Below are 26,651 nucleotides of genomic sequence, written 5' to 3'. Positions count from 1 at the left end.
GGTGAGTCAATGTTCATTAGTGAGTGAACTCTCCTTTAATAAACTTCCAGATCCACTGAGCATCACTCATCACATCCTCCAAACAAACAGAAAATGTCAAAGCAGCTCTAAATCTGCCAAAGAGCTTCTCATGCTGTATCTTCATGAGCATCTCTGATAGAAGCACATAAGAAGAGAGGAAAACCTGTATGTCCTATGCCTGATATATTTCCAAAATAATCTATTGAAATGAATCGAAATCAGAATTTAATTGAACAGCAAGATTGTGAAGGATAATTGTGAAATTGGTGTCAAAACCAAGCCCTAACTAACACTATAAGGCATGATGCTTTGTACAATGAGCAGAAGCTTTGCTAATGCCAGTGCAGTTACAAGTGTTTTGCTATATTAGTGGTTTAGTTGTATAGAGACTTTAAACACTTAAAGACCTAGAACATTTTTGGGCCACCTGACACACCTGCACTTTTCTTTGTTTTTTTAAGACCTATTCTAGCAGTCAGCATCAAGGGTCATATCATTATAAACAGGAGAGCTTGAAGTTTCACTCTAGCTAATTTAAAGTCCCAAATTTCCTTTTGATATCTCTAAGAATGAATGAATTTTTAGAATTTTAAGAAAAACGCAATTGGGTGTTTTTTTTACTGTGTACTCAAACAGAAATTCCTGAAGTTTGGATTTTTTCTTCTTCTTTTTTTTTGAAAGTTGTATCTTGGTGTTTTACACTTTCAAATAAAATTTTCTGTACATATAACATCCCCCAAGCAAGTTATAGCCATTTATAACAATATTGTTATAGGTGCTTCTCAGTGAAAAACAGGTCTTTTTAAATTACTAACAATATAGATGTGTCCAAAAAACGTTTAGTAAAGAAAATGGAAACAGTGTTATATAATAACAGAAAGAAATATATTTTCAATCCGAGTATGAACAACAAACAACACAAACTGTGCAGCTATTCAGCGAAAACAATTACACAAATTGTTTTTTGCAACAAAAATATTAACAGTGCAAATGATTCACAAACTACACACAAAATGAGTAAGAAATATACAGAGTACAACAGAAGAAATATTGAAAATGATCTTTATGAAATATAAGAATTATTGAAATAATATACATAATATAAATGATGGATTCGCTGGCTGTACTTCACGACGGTATCGAATTTACCGGGACAATTTTGTCTAAAATTGAACACCTTTGCAATGTAAACAAATGACAGGCTACATTTGTTATTCATATCCTTCACAGTGCACTTTGATGTCAGATATATTATGCATTTTTTATTGACATTGATATTTTTACAGATATTATTTCCAGAGAGATATCATTGAGTTTACAGGCTGTTGTAAACACTGTTGCTATTGTAGAAAAAAAAATTGCGTCACATTTAAAATACAATTATATTTTGATTCATTTCTGAATTTTTTGTATTTTTATAATGATAATTCAGAGAATGAGAAAATCTGAATAAGCCTTACCAGTGTTGTGATAATTTTTTTAAGGCACTCAACGTGTTAAAAAATAAATAAGTACTGTAATATAATAAAAGTTTAGTCCAATAACAAAGAAGACCAGACCCCTCGATGCCTGTGAAACTTTTCTCCCTCGAACAGCACGCTAACGTTACTTCTACACTACAGGCTACACACAGCAATATAAACAACATATCTGCATGTTCTCACATCTAGGGCTGTCGCGATAACCGCAATATTGTAATACCGCGCTATTGACAAGCAAACCGCAGAGGAAAGATAGCAACCGCAGAAACCACGGCAACCGCAGTGTTTTTTTGAGGCTGTGGCCTTCTTGTTTTTTCAATTTGTCACTGTGCATTCAATGTAAAATAAATTAATGATACAATATGGTTACAACTGTAATTTTCTCGCGAGCCGTTGTAGCTTTATGGTGCTTTGTTTGTTTTGAATAGGCCGGCTGAAATGATGGGAGGCACTCGATCTCGTCCCAAAACCTAATGTCACGTCGCCAGTTTGGGAACATTTTGGCTTTCAACCTAATGAAAAGGGTGAGCCAGCTAATTTAGATAAGCCGATATGCAAAAGTTGCTGCAAAAAGGTTCCTGTGACGCAGCAATACATCTAATTTGAGGTCATCGGGACATTCTAAAACGTTTATTTGCGCATCTTCTCAGTTAACAACGGCTCTGTGTAGTAACAGCTGCTCTATGTGAAATCACGCACCTGATGGAATTTACCGCTGTTTAGAGAGCCGGCTTTACTGACGAGATGCGCATAACGATCGGCCGATCGTGATCGGAGCAACCCTAGTACTAATACAGTGATATTAACAGACCAAACTCACTAAACATCATATTAATAAAGTATACTATCTACAAAAAATCAGATGATCCCTGAATATGATTTCAACGCGTTTAATAACACGTTAAGGCCTAAAAAAACAATTTGTTTGGTTCCGGTTTCCGACCGACCCTGTCAATTTATGTGCGACCCAAATTTATTTTATGAGACTGGGGAAGAACGGTCTTTCACACATCGTTAATTAAACTACAGTTTCCTTTAAATGCTGTTTTACACTTAAGTAATCCGTTAAAAACCATTAAGTATTGCATCAAAACCCTTTAACTGTCAATTCCTAAAGTGAGCTATAACTTAAGGTTTGGAAATCGTAACATTAAGAGAAACACGGGGGGAGGGGGGAGTAAACAATATATCGCGGAACAGAGAGGGCACTGACAACATGCTGACAGACAGGACATTAACATTACCAGCTTACTTTTAATATGAAACAAAGTCTCATTTGGTTATTTCACCTTTCAAATGTGGTCATTTTCTAAAGAAATGTAAACAATAAATACCGTTTTGTGGCTCTTGAATGTGTCGAACAGATCGCTGTAAGTTAGATCATCAGTTAAAACTAACTGATCGTCTCTTGCTTCTAGTTAATTTATAGCATCAAAATCAAATAAACCACATAAATGAACATAACAAAGAATGTTGTTTGACTACAAAAAGATGTCTGTACACTCCGTTTTTCAAGTTCAAATCCTCCATGTTAATCTACTATGAGATCGCCTGTCAAACTCCCGCGAAGGCTTTTTGTGTGTGTGTGTGTGTGTGCGTTTTGCGTGTCTATGGCAACAACAGACTTTAAACGGGAATACAGAATCACTGTCGTAAAAGTACCGGTACACACATTTAAAATCAGCGCGCGTGTGTGTGTGTGTGTGTGTGTAAAACTGCCACTGGAGAAAAAAAAATTTAATTAAAAAAAATAAATAAATCCCTACCGACCAATGACCTCAACTGACAACCAACCGGAACCAAACTTTTTTTTTTTTTTAGGCCTAAGCCTTTTCCTCCCATAGAAAACCATCATAAGGCTTAACGTGTTATCAAACAACTTGCATTCATATTCAGGGCTCATCTGTTTTTTTGTTTTGTTTTTTTTTATACATCGAATACTTTATTAGTATAATGTTTAGTGAGTTTGGTTTTTAAAAATCACTGTCTTAGTACATTAAGCCACATTAAGCGTTTTCTTATGACGGTTTTCTATGGGAGGAAAAGGCTTAACGTGTTATTAAACGAGTTGCATTCATATTCAGGGCTCATGTGATTTTTTTATAGATAGTATACTTTATTAGTATGATTTTTAGTGAGTTTGGTCTGTTAATATCACTGTCTTAGTACATTAAGCCATGTTAAGTGTTTTTCACGGTAAGCGTCCAGCACAGCTGCCCCCTCAAGCATCAGGTCGCGGAGCAACATCAAAAAGAACAGCTGAGACCTGCCGGCAGTTAGGAGTAGTTGAAGCCTTTGCGAAATCTGTAAAATACAGCCGTGAAAGTAAAAGGCATAGCGTCAGTGCCCATACCCAAGAGAGCGTGAGCAGATAAAACAGCAGAATGAAGAGGCTGCAAAAAATCATCGGCTGAAATTCATTTTTCCCACTGTCCCACTGCAGTACAGCCCCAATCTTTTTTGTGTTACCGTCATTTTACTGACGACTGCTTCTGTAATCTCAGGGAGTTCAACAAAGGATTCAAAAACACTTGCTCTTGAAAGATTAGCTCAGTGCCCAGTTTATTTGACCAGCTGACTCCATTGAATCACAACCTGTAAGCATGGGCAACATTGGGGTGTGGGGACGGGCAATTGTTAGTCATTGAATCCCTGATCTCAGCCCCACTGCAATTGGAGCACTTTGCCAAGCACTAACTAATCACAGACATATCTGTTGATTTCTTGAAAGCAATGGCCAATCAGAAATATTTTGTCAGAATTCACAAAAGAATTCAGAACTATGGCAATGGGCATATCATTTCTGACACACGCTGAATGCGGTAGACCAATCACAGCAGACTGGGCCATCTGACCAATCAGAGCAGAGTAGACTCAGGAAAGGAGGGGTTTAGAGAGAATGAATCTTAAAACTGCTTCGAACAAATCCTTCGATTTTTTGCAAATCCTTTGCAAATCCTTGCATATTTTGAAAAAACAAAAACATTATTTGAGCTTGCATGTATGTAAAACTTTTGTAGGAGACTCCCAAACAATATTAGGAACCTTAAAGATGGCATAAAAGGGGCACTTTAAAGACACAAGCCACTCTTTTGATCAGTAGTTAGCTAAACTAAAATCTACAAAATATATAAATTTAAGGAGACAATTTATAAATACTTTTTAAACCATAATATAATCAAAAACTAAATGAATAATTTCTTAATGTATGTGATGAACTTAAAAGTCTGTTTTTGTTCCAGGTCATTGACATAAACCGACCGAAAGAACACAATGACTGGACCCAATATAAAAGAGAGGACATTTTAGGAGAAAGGGTTTTCATCTCTGTTCGCTCAACTGTAAAGCTCTGTGTGGACAATACAACAGGACAAAAACAGCCGTGATATATAGCACTCCTGGCATGCTTCACCATTTTCCTGCTGGAAAAAGTAGAGTGTTACTGGAAGCAAGCAACTTTGGTTAGCTCTCAACACTGAGATCTGTGCTCTGTAAAAGGAAGACGCTGAAACAGGACGATCAGCAGAGGAAAACCAGAAGTGGCTACTGGATGCGTTGAGGAACGTCTCTGGCCCTGAACACCATAAACAGTTTCAGACCACATGCAGCGCTGCTTTCATCCTGGCTGTGAAACGGACCTTCACACACCTTCAGAGCCAACTCTTTCCAAAACAAACCACAGTGACTAAACAACGGGCAAAACAACTGTCCTTAACAGTAAATGACCATACTTCACTCTGAATTCAACACAAAGAGCAGTGGGTTCAGTCCCCTAACCTCGCATTTCAACTTCACTTTTGGACAGGAAAATATAGAAGTGTGACTTGCAAGCGTTATTTGATAAAGGGAAGTGTAAAACTAGATTTTCTGAGTTTTCTGAGATAATGTGTTACTAAGAATTTTTTTTAGCACTTTAGGTGTTTTTTTGTTTTGTTTTTTACTGAGGAATGAGTTACACTACCGTTCAAACATTTGAGGTCAGTAAGATTAGGCTATTTCTCAAAGAAATTAATTTTTATTCTGCAAAAACACACGAAATTGATCAAAAATGACAATTCTAAAGTTAAAGATTTCTATATCAAATAAATACTTTATTATTTTACCAAAGAATCCTTTCCATAAAAATATTAAGCAGCAAAAAGGCAAAGCATGTTTATTTATATAGCAAATTTCATACACTATAAATATTTTATAAAAATAAAAAACAAAAAATGTATTATGATATATTTATATATTATGATATATAACTGTATATACACATTATATTCTAATAGAAAACGGTTATTATAAATTGCAATAATATTTCATAATAATAATGTTTCATTTTTGATCAAATAAATGCAGCCTTGGTGAGCAGAAGAGGCATACAACCAAATTTAGATCTTTAGTGTACACGCCAAAGGTTGTTGTTTTGTATGAAAGATAATAATGATGTCTAACATGAAATGACACAGTAAAACAGCATTGTTTTACAACCTAACAAACACTAATGTTTTGTAAGCGACAATCCGCTGATAATAATCTGTAACGGCTCAGCCTGCCACTGCGCTAAACAACTCGACATTACCTCTGTCTGGTTAACATTCAACAGCACCAACCACCCTGCTATGGAAAAACTGAATCAGAGTACAGCCTGAGTCATAACAGGGCTTCAAAACGGCCAGAAATTCATTGTAGTAAAGACAGCCATCAGTGGCATCTCCCAAAACACTGACTCCAGATGCATTCACACCTGTAATAACACCCAATGCTCTTTCACTGCCTTGCTACCAAGTGACAAAAAATGGCTACTAATAACAATAAAGTATCTAATTCTCATTTTTGGAAACCAAGTTTCAAGCAAAATGAGACTGAATGGCATTTCAGGAGACTACTTTAGTGTATTTCTGTCATTCTTAAAGCACACAAACCATCTCGGAGCTGCTAAGTATCTCATTTCATCTTCCACATAAGAAAGTCATTGGGTTTTGGAACAGACACAGGGGTGAGTAAATAATGACAAAACCACAATTTGAGAGATTTAATATGATGAAACGAACAATATAATTTTAAACAGCTGAGCATTATATGGTAGCCTGGCTGCCGTTTTGTGTTTGATGCAAACAGCACATGTCCATGCGCTCGTCTCTGTCGGAGGATCTAATCTGAGCCGCCCACACTGGCAGGAATGAGGAGGTTGACATCATCAGCTCCCACTCCATCCCAAGATAAAACAGACCCTCTTCCTCCTTCAGCAACATTCCCAACATGAAGACATGGGCATTATCGTTGTTTGTTCATTAGAATTGTGAAATTCCCCAAACAAAGAAAAATAAAAGTTAATTATATTATTCTCATACACCGCCTTAAAGGAACCCAAAAATAAAAAATAGCTAAAAATAGTTAGGCAAATTAAAACTAAAGAAAAACGTTATGTAACTTAAGCTTTGAAAAGACAGACAACGAAAAACAATAAATTATAAGAGCTGCATCACACGCATATCAAGAGCATCTCTTATTGCATGTTCGCCATTCCCCATTCAGAAGAAAAAACTAAATTGAAAGGATTTCAGGGTTATAATGGGAATTGTATTGGATAGAACAACAGTAATTCCTATTGGAATAATGCCAAAAACAAAAAGGAACTTTGTAATGGTTTTATGGATAGTATGATACTCATACTGTGCTGCACATTATTTGACAATATTGAGCTGAAGCATGACTTTGCACATTTAAAATCGCAAATCAAAATCGCAATATCTGTCAAAAAAATATATATATATATTTTCCCCATATCGCACAGCCCTAGTACTCACCCTCAGATCATCCAAAATGTAGATGAGTTTGCTTCTTCAACAGAACAGATTTGGAGAAATGCAGCATTACATCACTTGCTCAGCAGTGGATGGTCTGCAGTGAATGGGTGCCGTCAGAATGAGAGTCTAAAGAGCTGATAAATTATTTGTTTACAATGATTTCTGACTTTTTTCACTTAAAATTGCTCTTGATCTGTGCATATTTCTCTCCTGACTCAGATTAAATGGCTTTTCAAGTTAAAAAAATCTTGATGATGGGTTTGTCTCTTTCAAACAAACAGATTTTGGCTTCACAAGAGGTTAATTGATGGACTGGAGTGGTTATTGTTATCATCTGTTTTGACTCATTCTGACGGCACCCATTCACTACAGAGGATCCATTGGTGAACAAGTGATGTTAAACAATTTTTCCAAATCTCTGAAAAATCCGATTAAGAAACACTCATCTACATCTGGGATGGTCAGAGGATGCACACATTTTGGGGTGAACTATTCCTTTGATTGCCGTTTTTGTGAATTCTGAGCACATATTGTGCAAGTAACTATTAATTTCATGTTTAATTTGCTGTATTCTGTATAACTGTATTCTTTTAACAAAAGATGCATTAACTTGCTCAGTCGTGACAGTAAAGACATTTATAATGTTACAAACGATTTCCAATATTTCCAATAAATGCTTTATTTATATTCATCAAAGAATCATGCAAAAATGTTGAGTAAATATTGTGCAAAATAACTATTAATTTTGTAAAGCTTCATTTGCTGTAATTAAACTGTATTATTTATGTATCAGACACCCTGCTCTATCGTCATCAGCCATTGAAAAAACACCAATAACATCTATGATTCAAACAATGTGTCAGCAATCTAAAATTCTATTCATGAGCTATTCAGGAAAATAGCAGACTGAAAAACACAGGAAACAATTCAGGCTAGCACAGTGATCTTAACTATGGCATTCCCTTGCCTTTGGAAAGCATTGCGTTTGCCAAATCCGGCCACAGAGGGAGTCTCTCAGCCTGCTGCCTGCACGCGGGTAACATGTCTACCATCTGCCAGGATCTTCTGCGTAAAGACCTACAGCAGGAGTCTGGAAGACGAGCCGATGTACAAAATGGTGGTGAAGTGCAAACAAAGAAAGAAAGAAGTCAATGCCAGGAAGAGAATTTGGAAAACAGCAAATAACATATTGCAATACTAATGGCCCATCCAAGAGATCACATTCCCAAGAGACAAGTGCCTGTTGTGTTCATTAAACAACACATGAATTCAAAAATTCTCTATCACATTTCAAACAGTTACAGCTACATTGATTTTGTGTTCCCGTTTATTTCCAAGTGAATCCACAGATTGATGCCAACACGCTACTGCAATATGCTAATGCAAAATCAAAGTCTTATACTTGGACGTCCCGCAAGGTTCAGTCTGGTATGAGGCTTCAAAGACAGATATCAAAGAGGCATGTGCATGTACATTTAAATAAACTGTGTCTTTGTCTTTCAAAGGTCGCTAGTAAACTGAATCAAAGGTGCCACACTGGAATAAAATAATCATTATTGATCTGGCCATCAACTAAAATCATTCAATAACAACTCCAATAAGCATTGCTGAACCCACACATAATTTCCACAAAAACTACACTGCAAACATGAGACAGATCTGTTGTGGTGTGGATTTGCCTCGTATCCACAGTGTTACTTGACATATTTCTGATGTGTGAGGTCCAGAGAGCTGGTTTTAATGAAAACACAGAGAGGGCACAGGTCAAGGCAGCCCTGCAGCTCGGCCTGGGAACCACTGCTCTCCAGGAGATCTTCACACTTGGCTTCATTTCTGCTTCGTAATGTCTCATACCAATAGTGCTCCAGGGACATATGCTGCTGCTGTGGTTAAACACTTGTTTTTCCAAGAGTCTATTGGAGAAGTCATGCGAAATCCTGGCCGAATGGACAGAAGGGATCTGGAATGAGGAAAAATCATGAAAAAGTCTGATGTTCCTAAAACATACTCAAAACACTGCAATCTTTTCCCCTGTACTGATGATTGAGCAACAGCTGCTATAAATAAGTCACTATAGGATTTTCTTGACTTTTTTCCAAAATGTACATCAGCGGTCTCAATTCTGTTCACCCCCAAAACTTATGACAGATATGAACTGAAAATTCAGGAATTGCTTTAAGAAGAAAAGCATTGGCTGCTTTTATAGGCTATAAAACATATCCCATAAATATTCGTGATGGCAAACTTACAGCAAACTCACTGATTCTATTTTAAGCCACAATCAACATCCCTTTGTCATTCAGTCCATGCAACTCACCGCACACTTATTCTGAATGTAGTTTTTGCTGACAGTACCAAGTCCAGCCAATAAGCAGCATCAAGATCATAATCGTACATGGACGGTAAACAACTGTCAGGTTATGTTCATTCTTTAATATGCTCCTGCTTCAAAGTGAAAGTCCTTCAGATAACAGAGGTCTTTTCAGGGCACTGAAGTCAGTACGATTAAACTATGCAAAGCATTTCTGGCAGTAGAAGGCCAGCAAAGTTAAACAGTTCAACCTAAAAATCTGAAAGTGGAGGTTTGGAAGATTTCGGGAGATTTTCCCCACCCCGTTACAATGAATAGTGTGTAATAAATAAATAAATAAAAACACGTCAATTTATGGTTTAAAAAAAATAGAGAGAGAATGAAATTGCCGTTGCCAGAAACTAAAAAGAAAAAATAATCCAAAAACAATGTTTCAAGGTTTTACAGGATGGTATATTGGAGTCTATTTGTTTACAACTTATTACTGTGAACTTCATTGTGATATAATGCTAATATACCGATCTAAAATCTGCTTTTACCTTCAAATGTGCTGATTAACCACCATCATTAGCCACATGATTAATCATCATAGTTCATTTTAAACCACCCGTTCATAAAAACATGGCTAATACTCGTATACAGATCATACACATGAAGTCAAAACATCCTCAGGGACAAACACAACACTAAACAAATGCAAAAACATAAAACAGAACGGATCACAAAATTAATGTCATGCAGGGAATACCCTTTCACTGTTTTTTTACAGGTTTTGTTTCCCCTTTTTTGTTAGCTTTTACTTTTTTTCTGTAAAAAAAAAATATATATAGTTTTTAAGTGTACAAAAATAAAGCACCACCACATTTTCATTTCTATGCTGCTTTTTTGATATTTTTGGAGCAGACGCTAAATGCATTAAATACTTTTCAAAGGATCTCCTTTTGTTTTCCATGCAAAAAGGAAAGTTTTGTAGATAAGGATAAGTAAAAGATGACAGATGTTCATTTGTGAGTGGACTTACTATACTAGAAAAATTTGAATCCACTGAAATGCTGAAATATTACAAACACATCTCAGTCCATTTGTGAATGTTATTATTTATCAAATCAAAATGACCATCCATTCACAGTTGATTCTGATTATGAAGTAGAAGAAGAGCATATTAAGACTCAATGCTGAAAGCACAGCTACTGAGTGCATGAGAAAGAGGAAACGGCTTTTCTAAATCGGTCACTACACAAATCTAGAATGAAGCACCAGAGGTTGGATGGATTCAAACTTCAAAGCGAAACAAAGGAGTCTTGTGCACATTTCTGCTGGCCACATAAACACAGCATGATATACAACATACATGCATGGCCATGGTGCTTGAAAAAGTGCAGCTGTGAAGGAGGAAGGACAGAAACTGCAGCGATTGCTCCATCTGACAATCATTTACTTCTGCTCTAGTTCCTCCCGGGTCCTTTTATCGGCCTCTTGTGCGTTAAAGATTTACTGTCAGTACACACACATACGAGCACACCGGACGCTGTAACAGGATTACCGTGGTGAACCCTTGAGAAGTAACACTGAACCAAGCAATATATCTGCCTTGCATCTTGTTTTAAGAATGCAGAACTGTGGAGATTGTCTTAAAGATCTTACTTGCTGCAGAAGAGAGGATTTTGAAATTTGATTAATAGACAAGATAATGAGCATCACGTCACTGACCCACATAGATGTGAGGTAAAAACAGAAAGCCGGCCTTTCAACCGGAACCCAGCTAACTCCATAGTGGTTTCACACGCTGAAGCAAACGTTAGCATAAACCACAAAGCCCTTTCATAACAGAGGAGAACGCACATGCCGCTCAATCTTAAATCCGTGTTTACAGTCATAAAAGTGAGATGGTCACATTAGCTTTTATTTGCTTGTGTTGAATGGCGTTAAAAGAGGCTGACAATAAGCAGGATTTGAGTTTGATGCTAAAACAGCCGCGAGGTAGGAAAAAGAGAGGCAGATGTTGGGGTAAGTGGGTCACAGATACAGGCGTATCGACGGAGTAAAGCTGTCGGCACAGATGTGAGATCTGCCGGACAGACTTAAATGTCAAATGTTACACAAACTGATGTCGCCCAGTAAAGGCTACGGGCCTCCCGCAATATAAACAACCAATCAGCAGGTCTGGAAGCAGAGGAAGCTTATTTGCTTCTAAAATGGTTTCCACACAGTGGCTTTCCAAAAAACAAGAACCATAAAACATTACTAGCTCAAATGAAGGACATTTAGCAACACTGAGATCTAAAAACAACTGTTTGCAAGCAAGAATATAGCTTTGCGGGATTTAATGTATGGTATTTTTCAGACTATAAGTCGCATCAGTCCAAAAATACGTCATGACGAGGAAAAAAACATATACAAGTCGCACTGGAGTAGAAGTCGCATTTATTTAGAACCAAGAACCATATATATATATATATATATATGGGAGGGTTATTGTGTTTAAAACATCGACAACAACCTGTTATCTTTAGTAGCTAAGCTTTACATCATCTGATGTATCACTGATTATTTTCATTCTCTGAATATCCACTGTAACACACAGCAGCACTTCTCAGAAGTGACCGCTGCAGGCAGAAACCACGTCCACAGTATTAACAGTCACTAAAAGCTCTTGATGAAAAACTATTTCTTGTTCTGAATTAAATGTTAAGCCATTCATTGTAAATGAGAGGTGTGAGTCATTTCACAGAGAAATCACATGACGCTCATCGTGGGAACAAAGTCTGTGGCGCAGCAGAAGTGTTGGTGCTATAAAGGGCTATGAACAGGAGCGAATGTGCAGAAACACTCACACAAGAGATTCCTGCTCCTGCACTCGCCTGATTTTAATGGAAACATTCCATAGCACTCTCTCTCTCTCTCACACACACACACAGACACACAGGCACACACCAGTGAAATGTATCTAGAAGATCAGTCTAAATATTTTCTCTCTAGCAGCACATATTTTTTGAGGATGAAAACACGGGTTACGTGGAAGACGCGATAAATTTTTAATTGTGCAGTTTGGCATGAGGAGAATGAGTTTGACTGGAGTGCTTTATTTTCCATTGTTAAATCTTTGTCATATGATCTAACTCGATTGAGCTCAACAGCACTACTCAAGCGATACAAGAAGCTGGAGAAGATTTATTTTTGTTCTCAGTCCACAAATAATTATTTTGAAAGATTTAATTGAACCGGTCCACAATGCTTATGAATCACTTTATTTTTTTCCAAGTAAAACTGTGAGGTGAGTGAATAATAACAATAGAAAAGGTACCGTGGCACTATGGTATCAAATGGTAAATCATTACACAGTACTCCCAAGTAGAGATCGACCGATATGGGTTTTTCTATAACCGATGCTGGTGCCGATGTTTTGAGGTCAGGGTCAGCCGATGGCCGATATGTGCTGCCGATTTTTAGGGCCGATATCTTGAAGTTTTCCCCTTCATTTGCATGCTAAAATGTCACACTAATAATAAGTGGATGCACAACATTTTTAAACTTATCATCATTTATTGAGCACAGACAGAAGTCAATCAGAAAGTCAATCATTTACAAAAAAGTTTAAGAGCATTTATCAAGCAGAAGTTTTCAAGTTTGTTGGAACATAAATGTAAACTTAAATTTAAATAAAATAAATAATATGTTATAAATATGTCATTATTAAAATAAATAAAGTACAGTCAACCAAACATATAAAAGATTACACTGGACAGTTTAAATAGACCGTAGTATACCGGTCCACTCTGCTGTTAAGCCAAGGATGTTGTTGCTCATGTGAAGAGGATGATCTTCTATAAAAAATATTATAGTTTAACATTCAGATACATTGCGAATGTGGAAACATTTGGATATGCGCAGAACAAGACCTGAGCAGTAACCTCCAAATACATCTAGACAAACCTGCGCTGACTCATCCTCGTATGCACGCACGCATGCACGCACTCATGCGTCTCGATCTAATGCTCTGTAAATGCAGGTTTTTTTAAACAAATAGGCCTAGCGGAACACAAAAATTCTAAATCGAATATTTTGCAGAACAGGATCAAACAAAAAAAGTACTGGTCATAATACTTGCATAAAATGTTTTATGTGAAAAGGCGGTTCACTGACTGCGCAGCACAGCCACAAGCACCACAGTTACGTTTGGGATCATTTTATTTTTAATACTAGTGTCATTTGAAAACATTGCAATTGCGTTTTAAAATACAACAACGAGCTCCACGAAACCATTTAAAGAGGCGCATTTAGCGGTCTCCTTGACGGGAAACAGTCAACAAAGTAACATGATCTAAAACGTATGGCGCACTCTCTTCATTTTATCAAATGATCATAATCACATCTATTCATTTTACAGTCCTGCTACTAGCATTTTATTCAGACTAAAACCCCTTTAATTCGGGGGAGCAAAGCTTTTTTTTTCCAAGTGGCTTTGCACATAAAAATAATAATACTGCTGCAGACGCATTTTGCAGTATTAAGGTTATTAACTGATCGTTAATTAAACATCGATCGATCATGGAAATTATCGAATATTGACATCCCTAAATGCAAATGAGTTGTATGGAAACCTGGCTATTGTCTGCATCAACCATTCTTCCGTACAAATGTGATTCACCGTTCTGGGCAGCTCCAGGACAGCTGTCTCTCCGAGCACGGTGCTGTCTGTGTGTGGGGCGGAGTAACGTAGCCCTCATTCACGCTGCAGTGTTTGTGGGAGCCGCTAACTTCTCCACCCCATTTACAGAGAGAAATTCTCTGACTACCTTTATCTCCCAAGGACTGTTGTTGAATCTTCCAAAAGTTTTGGCTTGGGGTCCTTCACATGCGCAGCAGCACTTTCCACCGCACCAATAACACGGGGCTGCCCGCTGACGTGCCTGACTTTAAATCGCCGCTACTAAACACGGATATCGGCCGATGCCGATATATTAAAAAATGACAAATATCGGCCCGATATATCGGTTGACCTCTACTCCCAAGTATTTCAAAGAATAGCATGGTATGACTGTGCTACATGAACCCCCCAAAAAAACTATGGTAATTACAGAGTAGGGATGGATATTGTTTACATTTGATCAAAACTGATACCAATACTGCTTACCGATACCGGTACTGTTATCGATACTATTTGGTGCAAAAACATATGAAGTTGTTGAAATGTCAAGTTATTTTATTACTGCTGAACTTTAGCAACTGTATTAATGTTCTTCAGTCAAGAGCAGTGAGTTATCTTTCTCTGTGCGTTTTATTTTATTAACATTAAAGGAACAGTCACCCGAAAATGAAAATTGTGTCATCATTTTCTCACTCTCAAGTTGTTTTAATTTGTTTGTATATTAAGTTTTTTACGCCATGTTAGCATCATGTCTATTTACATGGCAAACAAGTTCAGTATCATCCATAAGATTTACATTATATAAAACATTTCAACTTAACATAAGATAGAAAATCTAAAATACATTTAAGTGGTACAATTTTTAAATATTCCATGCAAGCATGTTTCTGAATAAAAGCGTTTTCTAGCAGTATCATAAAAATTACAATTCAACAAAATATACTTAATAGTCAAAGGAACTTAACATGAAAGACATAAAGGAGGAACTTCGTCTATTAATAAAAACCCATTAATAAAAACCCAAGTCTTGAATGCCCCAGTATACACCTAGTGAACACAACTTGATCATGTCTTGATTTAAAATTATAGAAGCGACTTCTTTTTTATACTAGGGTTTATTTCATACAGTTAATTATTTTTATTTCCATCCCATTCTTACTGCCACTTATTAGTTATATATAAATTAATTACTGGTTTAAAATTAGAAGGTGGTATTTGACAGGCAGATATTTCCAGGTCAAGTGCATCCCTGGCAGCAGTGTCCACTCTCTCATTTCCAGTAAGTCCAATGTGACTTGGAACTAGGGGTGTGCACGGATAGTCGAACATTCGAATATTCGTTCTGCTCTAATTTTTCGATAAATAAAAATGATATTAGAATTTCGCAAAAAAAAAAAAAAAAAAAAAAAAAAGTTCACTATAAAACCTAATTTGGTCACTTTCTGTGATTTTTTGAAGATGTATGCAAGCAAAAAATAATTAATAATTATTTAATGAATAAGGGGCCGTTCACATATCGCGCCTAAAAACGCGTGGAAAACGCTAGGCGCGCCGCTTTCTCCTTTCCAAAGCGCTCGGGCAGAAGCGCTCCTGAGGCGTCTGCCGTTGCTAAGCAACAATGACGCGCTCTCTCCATGAAGATGCGGAAATTTCAGCAAAGGATAAATGGATTTGCAGCACAAAAAAAAATGCTTTCAGTAGCTCTGCTACTAAATTTATTTCAAAATGGCAATCCATATACAGCTATGATCAGCTGTTCCTTCATCTTGGCTGAGCTTTCAACGTTGTTACGGGAAAGGATGAAGCTGAATGTTTAGTTCTTGTCACATGACCTCGCGGCATTCTGAAAAGTTGAGATGTTTTTAACTCGATGCGGTGTGGACGCTGATTCAATGATTCATTATCAAAGTTGGAAACAGTTCTGCTGCTTACTATTTTTTCAAAACATGTGATACTTTTATAGGATACTTTGATGAATAAAAAGTAAAAAAAAAAAAAAAGAAGCTATTTTTTTAAAATATAAATATTTTGTAATAACAATATACACTACTGGTCAGTAATTTGGGGTCAGTAATTTTTTTTTTCTTTCTTTTTTTAAAATAAAATCAATACTTTTATTCAGCAAGGATGTGTTAATTTGATAAAAAGTGATAGTAAAGAAAATATATTATTAGAATATATATTATTAGAATTTTTTTTTTTTGAATAAATGCAGTTCTTTTTAACCTTTTATTCATCAAATATATTAGACAGCAGAACTGTTTCCAGCACTCATAATAAATCAGAATATTAGAATGATTTCTAATTGATCATGTGATAGACTGGATGTTACATGTGACACTGAAGGCTGGAGTAATGATGCTGAAAATTCAGCTTTGCATCACAGGAATAAATTATTTTTTTTACATACATACATCCATCCATCATCTTCCGCTTATCCGGGGCCGGGTCGCGGGGGCAGCAGTCTAAGCAGAGAACCCCAGACTTCCCTCTCCCTAGACACTTCCTCCAGCTCTTCTGGGGGGACACCCAGCCGGGAGACATAGTCTCTCCAGCGTGTCCTAGGTCTTCCCCGTGGACTCCTCCCAGTGGGACGCGCCCGGAACACCTTCCCGGGAAGGCGTCCAGGAGGCATCCGGAACAGATGCCCGAGCCACCTCAGCTGACCCCTCTCGATGTGGAGGAGCAGCGGCTCTACTCTGAGCTCCTCCCGGGTGACTGAGCTTCTCACCCTATCTCTAAGGGATCGCCCAGCCACCCTGCGGAGAAAGCTCATTTCGGCCGCCTGTATCCGGGATCTTGTCCTTTCGGTCATGACCCAAAGCTCATGACCATAGGTGAGAGTAGGAACGTAGATTGACCGGTAAATCTTTCTTCACCACGACAGACCGGTACATCGACCGCATTACTGCAGAAGCTGCACCAATCCGTCTGTCAATCTCCCGTTCCATCCTTCCCTCACTCGTGAACAAGACCCCAAGATACTTAAACTCCTCCACTTGAGGCAGGAACTCTCCACCAACCTGAAGAGGGCAAGCCACCCTTTTCCGACTGAGGACCATGGCCTCGGATTCGGAGGTGCTGATTCTCATCCCAGCTGCTTCACACTCGGCTGCAAACCGTCCCAGTGCATGCTGAAGGTCCTGGCTTGATGAGGCCAACACGACAACATCATCAGCAAAGAGCAGAGACGAAATCGTGTTGTCACCAAACCTGACCCCCTCCGGCCCCTGGCTGCGCCTAGAAATTCTGTCCATAAAAATCATGAACAGAACCGGCGACAAAGGGCAGCCCTGCCGGAGTCCAACACGCACCGGGAACAAGTCTGACTTACTGCTGGCAATACGAACCAAGCTCCTGCTCCGGTCGTACAGGGACCGGATAGCCCTTAGCAAAGGGCCCCGGACCCCATACTCCCGGAGCACCCTCCACAGGCCGCCGCGAGGGACACAGTCGAATGCCTTCTCCAAATCCACAAAGCACATGTGGACTGGTTGGGCAAACTCCCATGAACCCTCCAGCACCCTGTAGAGGGTATAGAGCTGGTCCAGTGTTCCACGGCCTGGACGAAAACCACACTGTTCCTCCTGAATCCGAGGTTCTACTATCGGCCGGATTCTCCTCTCCAGTACCCTGGCATAGACTTTCCCAGGGAGGCTGAGAAGTGTGATCCCCCTGTAGTTGGAACACACCCTCCGGTCCCCCTTCTTAAAAAGAGGGACCACCACCCCGGTCTGCCATCCCAGAGGCACCGTCCCCGACTGCCACGTGATGCTGCAGAGGCGTGTCAGCCAAGACAGCCCCACAACATCCAGAGACTTGAGGTACTCAGGGCGGATCTAATCCACCCCCGGTGCCTTGCCACCGAGGAGTTTCTTGACTACCTCGGTGACTTCAGCTTGGGTGATGGACGAGTCCACATCTGAGCCCTCAGCCTCTGCTTCTCAATGGAAGACGTGACAGCGGGATTGCTTAGAAAGGTGCTTAGAAAATCGGGCGGCAGTCGAAGGCGGGGGCCTTGACAGCCCGATCCCTGGACACGGAAACTAGCTCTAGGGACGTGGAACGTCACCTCACTGGCGGGGAAGGAGCCCGAGATTGTGCGTGAGGTTGAGAGGTTCCGACTAACGATAGTCGGGCTCACCTCTACGCACAGCTTGGGCTCTGGAACCACACTCCTCGAGAGAGGATGGACTCTTCACCACTCTGGAGTTGCCCATGGTGAGAGGCGGCGGGCTGGTGTGGGTTTGCTTATAGCCCCCCAGCTCAGCTGCCATGTGTTGGAGTTTACCCCGGTGAACGAGAGGGTCGCTTCCCTGCGCCTTCGGGTCGGGGATAGGTCTCTCACTGTCGTTTGTGCCTACGGGCCGAACGGCAGTGCAGAGTACTCGGCCTTCTTGGAGTCTCTGGGAGGGGTGCTGGAAAGTGCTCCGACTGGGGACTCCGTGGTTTTACTGGGGGACTTCAACGCCCACGTGGGCAACGACAGTGACACCTGGAGGGGCATGATTGGGAGGAACGGCCCCCCTGATCTGAACCCGAGCGGTGTTCAGTTATTGGACTTCTGTGCTAGTTACAGCTTGTCCATAACGAACACCATGTTCAAGCATAAGGGTGTCCATCAGTACACGTGGCACCAGGACACCCTAGGCCGTAGGTCGATGATCGACTTTGTGGTCGTTTCATCCGACCTCCGGCCGTATGTCTTGGACACTCGGGTGAAGAGAGGGGCGGAGCTGTCAACTGATCACCACCTGGTGGTGAGTTGGATCCGATGGCGGGAGAGGAAGCTGGACAGACTCGGCAGACCCAAACGTACTGTGAGGGTCTGCTGGGAACGTTTGGCCGAGTCTCCTGTCAGAGAGATCTTCAACTCCCACCTCCGGCAGAGCTTCGACCGGATCCCGAGGGAGGTTGGAGATATTGAGTCCGAGTGGACCATGTTCTCCACCTCCATTGTCGAAGCGGCCGCTCAGAGCTGTGGCCGTAAGGTCTCCGGTGCCTGTCGAGGCGGCAATCCCCGAACCCGGTGGTGGACACCAGAAGTAAGGGATGCCGTCAAGCTGAAGAAGGAGTCCTATCGGGCCTGGTTGGCTTGTGGGACTCCTGAGGCAGCTGACAGGTACCGACAGGCCAAGCGGACTGCAGCCCGGGTGGTTGTGGAGGCAAAAACTCTGGCCTGGGAGGAGTTCGGTGAGGCCATGGAGAAGGACTATCGGTTGGCCTTGAAGAGATTCTGGCAAACCGTCCGGCGCCTCAGGAGAGGGAAGCAGTGCCCTACCAACAACAACCCCGAGCGTTCTTATTTTTTTTAAGTATATTCAAATAGAAAACTATTATTTTAAGTTGTAATAATATTTCACAATATTACTGTTTTTTCTGTATTTTTGATCAAATAAATGCAGGCTTGATGAGCAGAAGAAACTTTTTTCAAAAACATTAAAAATAGTAATGTTTCCAAACTTTTGGTCTGTACTGTATATATAATATCAATTTCACTGGTAGTCCACAGTATGAAGAATATTTGGGTATAATATTTCACAGTTCGCTGTATTTTGCCATACTCGCTCACATAAATGAACTAGTGTCCTGCACCCACCAGTAAAACAATATAATCAATTATACCTGATTTTTAGTTTGACTGTGGATAAATTCTCGTTAAAACTACAAAGTAATTCAATCAAGAGCAGTGAGTGATTAACTTTCATTTTCTTGGATTAACATTAAAGGGGGGGGTGAAATGCTCATTTTCACTCAATCTCTTGTTAATCTTGAGTACCTATAGAGTAGTACTGCATCCTTCATATCTCCAAAAAGTCTTTAGTTTTATTATATTTATAAGAGAAAAATAGTCGGTGCCGATTTTTTTCGGAAAAACACGAACTTCTGGAGGCGTGACGTGTGGGCGGAGCTAAAGAATCACGAGCGCGAGTAGGCTTTTGCGTTTAGAGCGTTTGGAAGTTGTGACATTACCGTGAGGAAAAAAAAAACATCATCCAAAACAAACCATGGCTAACAGTCAGATTCAGCCGTTTTTTTATGATCCAGAATCAGATCACGAGGCTGAAACTGAACGAGAGCAGCAGCAGCAATGACTACAGCAGGACGTCTCTATGTGGTATGTATTGAAACTGTATATATTTGCTTAGCGGTTTTGGAAAATGACTAAGTTCCACTTTGTCATCTTTTTTTTTTTCTTTAAAGGTGTACAAGGTTTACTTGATGTGCTTACGCGCCGATAGCTAAGTCAACAACACAAAAATATTTGAAGCAGTTTTACTCACCGCCTGCGGTTCCAACACACGATCGTGACCCTTTTTCGTTGGGATTGCATCATCCTTAAGAAATAAACGATATGCAAATCCGGCGTCAAACTGGGCCTTGTTTGTAAAACAAGCATCTTCGAAATGCAGGGAACAAACAAAAACACTTTCACAACTCCGTCGATGCTCTGTAAAAATAAACTCCGTCCACTGGTCCCTTAATGTTTTTTTTTTTTTTTTTGGTAATCTGTGCAGGGTTGTCTTGCCCTCGCAACCAAAAACACACTTCTTGACATTTCGCGACGCTCTCGCTCTGATCAGTGAATGTCTCTGCTCCGCTCTGCTCTATGGGAGCGCGCGCTCTTCCGGCAGAAGTGCCCTTAGGACCCATATAAGGAAATTCCGCTCCATCTAACGTCACACAGACCCATACTCAAAAAAAACTTTCCGAAACTTGTGACAAACGTACAACTTAATTTTTTGAAACTTTGTTCATGTTTATCATGGGAATCCAACTCTTTAACAGTGTAAAAAACTCAGTATGCATGAAACAGTATGCATGAAATGCATGAAATAGCGGCTCTCTTGTGCGCACGAACACAGCGCGCGAGTAACCAGCTACTCAATCGAGCTTTCCCGCATCGCGGGGCTGAAGCCAACTTGATGTGTTGAATGCTCAGAGCACGTTATAAAACGTATTTTTAAAATACACATTTCTGTTTTAATAAATGCTCATAGTAAATCATAGCATATTGCCTAAAACATAAGGTAGATACAAAAATAACCAGTGATACATTTGCGACCTCATAAAAATTAGGGTCGCAATGTCATTTCAAAAGGTCGCAGGTTTTTGGTCGCAGTGTAGTTCCCTGGCATACCCACATTCTTCAAAATATATTTTTTGTATATATTTTTTTGAACACAAAATATATATTTTGTGTTCAGCACAAAAATAAATACAAATGAATACATGTTTGGTACAACATGACAGAATTTTATTTTTTGGGTGAACTATCCCTTTAATGACAAGAGGCAGTATATTTAGTACTGTCCCTTTAAGAGATGCATGCACCATTTATCTCTTGCCTGTTTACTTTCACTTTAAACATACTTAACCGTGTTTATATGTAAACCTTTTGACAGGGATTAGCACAATCAGATGATAACTAATATAACTAAATAATCAGGTGCTGTTTGACCACCGTATCAGTGTATGAATGCTTCGGGTGGACGCGCTCTGAATAAGCACATATTAGAACAGCACGTGAATAAAACGTTTCACCGGCAAGGCATTAAAGCACACGCAAATAATGTACTTTTGTGATTGCAAATAAATGCGGTGTCTCGTGAGTGTAACTCTACCGCTGAATTGACATTTGATGTGAATGTGTCTCACGAGTTGCGGTTGGAGCCGCGTGACTTAATACAGTGCATTGATTGAGATGTTGGGTTTTGTTAGTAAATGTTTCATTATATCACTTGTGTTGCCTCCTTCGTTCACAATTACACTACTGCATATATTGCATCTGACACTGGTGTCGCTTAGATTTGTAACGAGAGCCCACACTTTCGAAAGTTTCACTTTTGCTGCGATGACTGACTGCGCACACACACACACACACACACACACGTGCTGGATATCACAAGCACGTCGAGCAAACGTCGGCCACATATTTCAGTGAAGTGAAATGACAAAGCAGCAGCTTATAGTTCATTAACACTGAAGTACTGAAGTAAAACAACGCAAGTATTGGTAACAGTATCGTTTTTCCTGAAGCTTATCGGTACTCCGGTATCGACCCAATTACGTACCGGTTCTCGGTACCCATCCAATACCACAGTACGGGTCAATAAACCACAGTAGGGTCATGGTACTTTTTTGTTAGTGAACACAATTTTTGAGACTGTCTGTATAACTAGAAACACTGTGATAAGCGTTTTTTCCCCATTAGTTAACATTGGTTTATGTATTGACTAACATTTAGCAACATGCTTGTTAAAGTTTAAAGTCACATTTAGCATCAATTTAACATAAAACAACTGTTAATTCTTAAACAAAACTGTAATTTTAAAACAACTTATTTTTTCTGTTAGCTCATGCCCATCACATTTTTAAATTGACAACAGCTAAAAGTAACCTTCCAGTGAAGTGTCACCACACAACGGGTTATTATTCAGCTCTAAAAATAAGCGTATAAAATGCTGCAGGGAGAACACTTTTTGCATGATGACTGAGATGAATGAGTGGATCATGTGTAGAGCAGTGGTATGAATAGCAAGAGATCTGAAAATGATTTCTCGTGTTGTCTGTAAATCATCAGTGTGCTGGCTGAATTCAACGGCTCTGATGTTTGGTTTGGACCTCAAACGCATGCGATACAAAGACATCCACACTGTTTAACGCTCTGATTACAGCGATCATGGTTTGATTCAGAAGCACCTCGGCGCTACTTGAACCGGAAACAGCTCTTATGTGTCGGCTCTGACCAGATTGAAACACAGTTTCTTCTTTTAATGGTTCAGTAACATTCTTAGTAATCAATCCATGTCTAATTAATGGAAATGTTGAATAAAAATGTATCAAAAATAAATAATTATGGTCCTTATGATTTTTTTCAGGATTTACAACTTTATTTCGAAAAATGTTTGTAATCAAACGAATGCATAGTACACAAATTAATATTTTAAAATGTAAATACAACAATTCCCTTTAAATGATGCACTACAGAGGTTTACTGTTAAAATAGGAAATGCAAAAAATAAATGAAAACAAGCATTATGACACTAATGACATACTGTAGTGTAGTACACAGTTGTCAGTCACCTAACCTTACCACTAAAGCGAGCTGTGGTTATTATATGGGAAATAAATATATGTATTTTTATTTATTTTTGAGCCCAAACCCCAAGCTGGTTGAAAAAAGGAGATGTTCTCAGAAGGAATAAAATCACAGTTGATATCGCTGGTTTATTTGTCACACTGCAAAAGGAAGGTCATGTGGAGTGCATTGCATTGTGGGATTCTATATTTTGCATACTTTGCTCAATATGGCTATTGTGACAGCTTGCATTAAAAAGATTCTAGCCAACCCTATGAGATGACAAACACCCTCTCACAAGACTTACAAGAAACAGTTTTTCCAAATGAACAGACGTTCAGGTTTTATATTAAACTGAACACTAACCTTTACACGTTGCACAAGACTATCAGATCTGGTTCTTGAATAAAGAGCCATCTGAGGTGCACATTTGTTATTCTTTATTTAGACGAGAGACTGGACTAAGCGTCCAGCAGATCACAACACATCAGAAAAGAGCAGGGATTCTCACAATGTGATGAACGCTTGGGTCTGTTAAATAACCGAATCCTAGCTACTCATTCAGAGACCTCTTTAACTGAAAAGCTCAAAACCATCCGGTGTAACCTACAGACAAACCCTGAGCAGAATCTTTCCTGATTAAAGCCACACTTGCTGGATCCGTTCCAATCGGTTTGCTCCTGGATGCAGTTAACAGGGATTAGCCACAGAGGAGATGAGCTGAGCAAGTGGCAATAATCTCCCTGAAGCCTTCTTATCCCATTAGCTCCATTAATCACCTGCTAAAACGATCCACTGGACCATCAGCAATCAAACCTGAACCCTGGTGATTTTCTGGGAAAAACCTATGGAAATGCCCACAGGAACCAGAAACCACGAAGGAGCTCTTATATCTTAACTGTTTCTCCTCAACAGCAATGATGTTAAATGGCATTACTTTGTATTTTTCCGAATAATATAATATTTAGGTGGAGAAAAAAGCTTTTAAGATTTTGTGTTTTTCTTAAAACTATAAACATTTTTTCTTTTTTAAGACAAGAAGCCTTTTTTTTATTTAAGGGGAAAACAAGAAAAGAAATCCACGATTTGGCAAGTTTGGAAATCACATTTTTATTTATTCATTCATTTAATAATAAAAACACAATCGGGATCCCCAAACGTCTCCCAGAGTTTTAGAAGAGATCACAAGGTCTCGAATTGTGCTCAGATTTTTCAAGATACCAGTGTCTGCAATCTAATATCAGAGATTTCAGTTAGCCCTGTCACGATAACAACTTTTTGTTGTGTGATATATTACCCTAGAAATAACTGCGATAAGCGATATTATTGTCATTTTAAAATCCATTTTATGCCACTGAATATATAATCATAATGTAAGAGCATAATAATGCAAGGCGGCCTACGTACACACTTCCAAATGACTACAAACTTTACATTTTTAAGAATATTTAGATCATGGAAATTAAGTATTGAAATATTAGATACCTTAAAAAACTGAATAAATAGTAATTATTAGTATTAGTATAAATAGTAATTAAAAAAATAGTCATTCTTCTCAGGCCGCCCACAATCACGGTATAAAAGGTTTTCACAGAAAACTCTAAAGTATAAGAGACTCCTCTAAGGAAATAAAAGTTTTTCTATTTCAAAATTTCATAACGCGTCACTTGGCATTTCTTTGCAATTTTTCAGCGTAACATTTGGATTTAAAATTGTTTCTACACCAAGAAATGTTTTCAGTGTAGTCCATCGAGTGAAATTCTCGGTGTCACTTCTCATTGACATCACTGGATTTCGCTTTGTAGAGCGACAATAAATCTGGCCACATCTAATCAACGGTTTATATTTCTCCTCCATCATCTCTACAAGGTGAAACACCACTGAAACAATGAGAGCTATTTGAGAGAGCAACCTCTGAGTAATAACAGTTTCCTCTGGGTCATTTCTGACGGCATTTCTCAGCATCCCATGACAGAAGACAGCAGTGCACCCATTCATTCCTTCAGCATGATCAGCTTGAATGGGGCCTAAAATGAGAAGAAACCCACAGCAGAGCCTCAAGACTCGTGTGTCCGGACTGATTCAGATCACTACTCTCTCAAAGCCTGTAACAGCACTCAAACACTAATCTGATCTCTCAGTGAAAGGATCCTCTCAGTAATCGCGCAGGTATCAACACAAACCCTGTTTTCACCCACAGAACCGGTTCAGAGCAGGAAGTGATTGTGAAACAAAGACATGCAACGCTGATGAGTCCGAGTGATGTTAAGAGACACAATGACAGTAATTTACTAATTAAACACGATGTGTGAGCAGATATCACGCGTTAAACACAGTGTCCTATTAAAAGGGAGACGGAAATGAAAACATTATGTTTATGAGAGATGGTGGCTAATTTAACGTTATATGCACCCGAACGTTTAAACCTCATATTCGTCAATAATGTTAAATTAATACATCGTGTGTTCATTCAGAAACATTAAAATGTGATGTTTATATATACACACAGTTTTAAACCGAGCATAGTAAACATAACGTTACTCGTCTGGTCAGTCAAGTCTGAGATTAGTTACACGTTATATGGTAAAAATCTGGAGGTGAATGAATATGTACAAAAACAAAACAAAGACAAAGCCTGGATTATGTAATGCTGCAGAAAAACAGTAAAATTGACAGGCGGTGAGAATTAGAAACAAAACAAATAAAAAACCGTCCTCCACGGTTCTTAGCATGATCTGGCTAACAGTGAGGAAGACGCTGAAGGACAAATACAATGTCTTGTACTCACCTTATACTGAACTTGTCCGTTATTTTCCTTTCATTTACGAGGGGAAAAAACCATACAGCTAATCCATGAGGGTTAGTTCACGACTGGAGATACGGAAAAACATTACAAACCTCCCCGAAATGCAGCGCTAGATGCTGGAGAGCCGAAGAAAGCTGCTGCTAGCTGAGCGAGCTAATACATTCTTCACCTCACAGCGACGGAGAGTTTCCCGCAGCTGCTCGGAAGTTTACTCGCTGATACAAAACAAAGAGGTTTCGACGAGACGAGGGAGTTACACAAAAGAGTCCGGGTAATAAAAAAAAAGGGTCATAACAATCAAAAGGGTCGCGGAGATCATTAATTTACATTGAGACGCGGAGGAGCAGAGACTGAAGTGATGGAGCACTCAAGCACTGGACTCTACAGTTGTGCTGATGGGGATGTTCGATTCGCCAGAGAGTCGCTCTTTTGAATCGGTTCTTTTGAATGATTCAACCGAGCTGATTCTCCAGATCGTTCGACATTAAAATGAGATCTTTTATTAAA

General features: G+C 39.2%; 1 protein-coding gene across 2 annotated transcripts in view; it reads right to left on the bottom strand.

Moving 5' to 3' along the window:
• Positions 1 to 26,432, bottom strand: part of LOC132132630 (erbin-like) — a 90,053-nt gene extending 63,621 nt beyond the window's left edge. For both annotated transcript variants that reach the window (XM_059545071.1, XM_059545072.1), the window contains exon 1: positions 26,127 to 26,432. The gene's annotated coding sequence lies outside the window, so the exon portion shown is untranslated. The remainder of the gene's footprint in view (positions 1 to 26,126) is intronic.
• Positions 26,433 to 26,651: the final 219 nt, after the last annotated feature.

Source organism: Carassius carassius, chromosome 49, assembly GCF_963082965.1.
Source record: "Carassius carassius chromosome 49, fCarCar2.1, whole genome shotgun sequence".
Lineage (NCBI taxonomy): Eukaryota > Metazoa > Chordata > Actinopteri > Cypriniformes > Cyprinidae > Carassius > Carassius carassius.
Note: the sequence above shows the minus strand (reverse complement) of the source record. Positions and strands in the feature narration are given on the sequence as shown.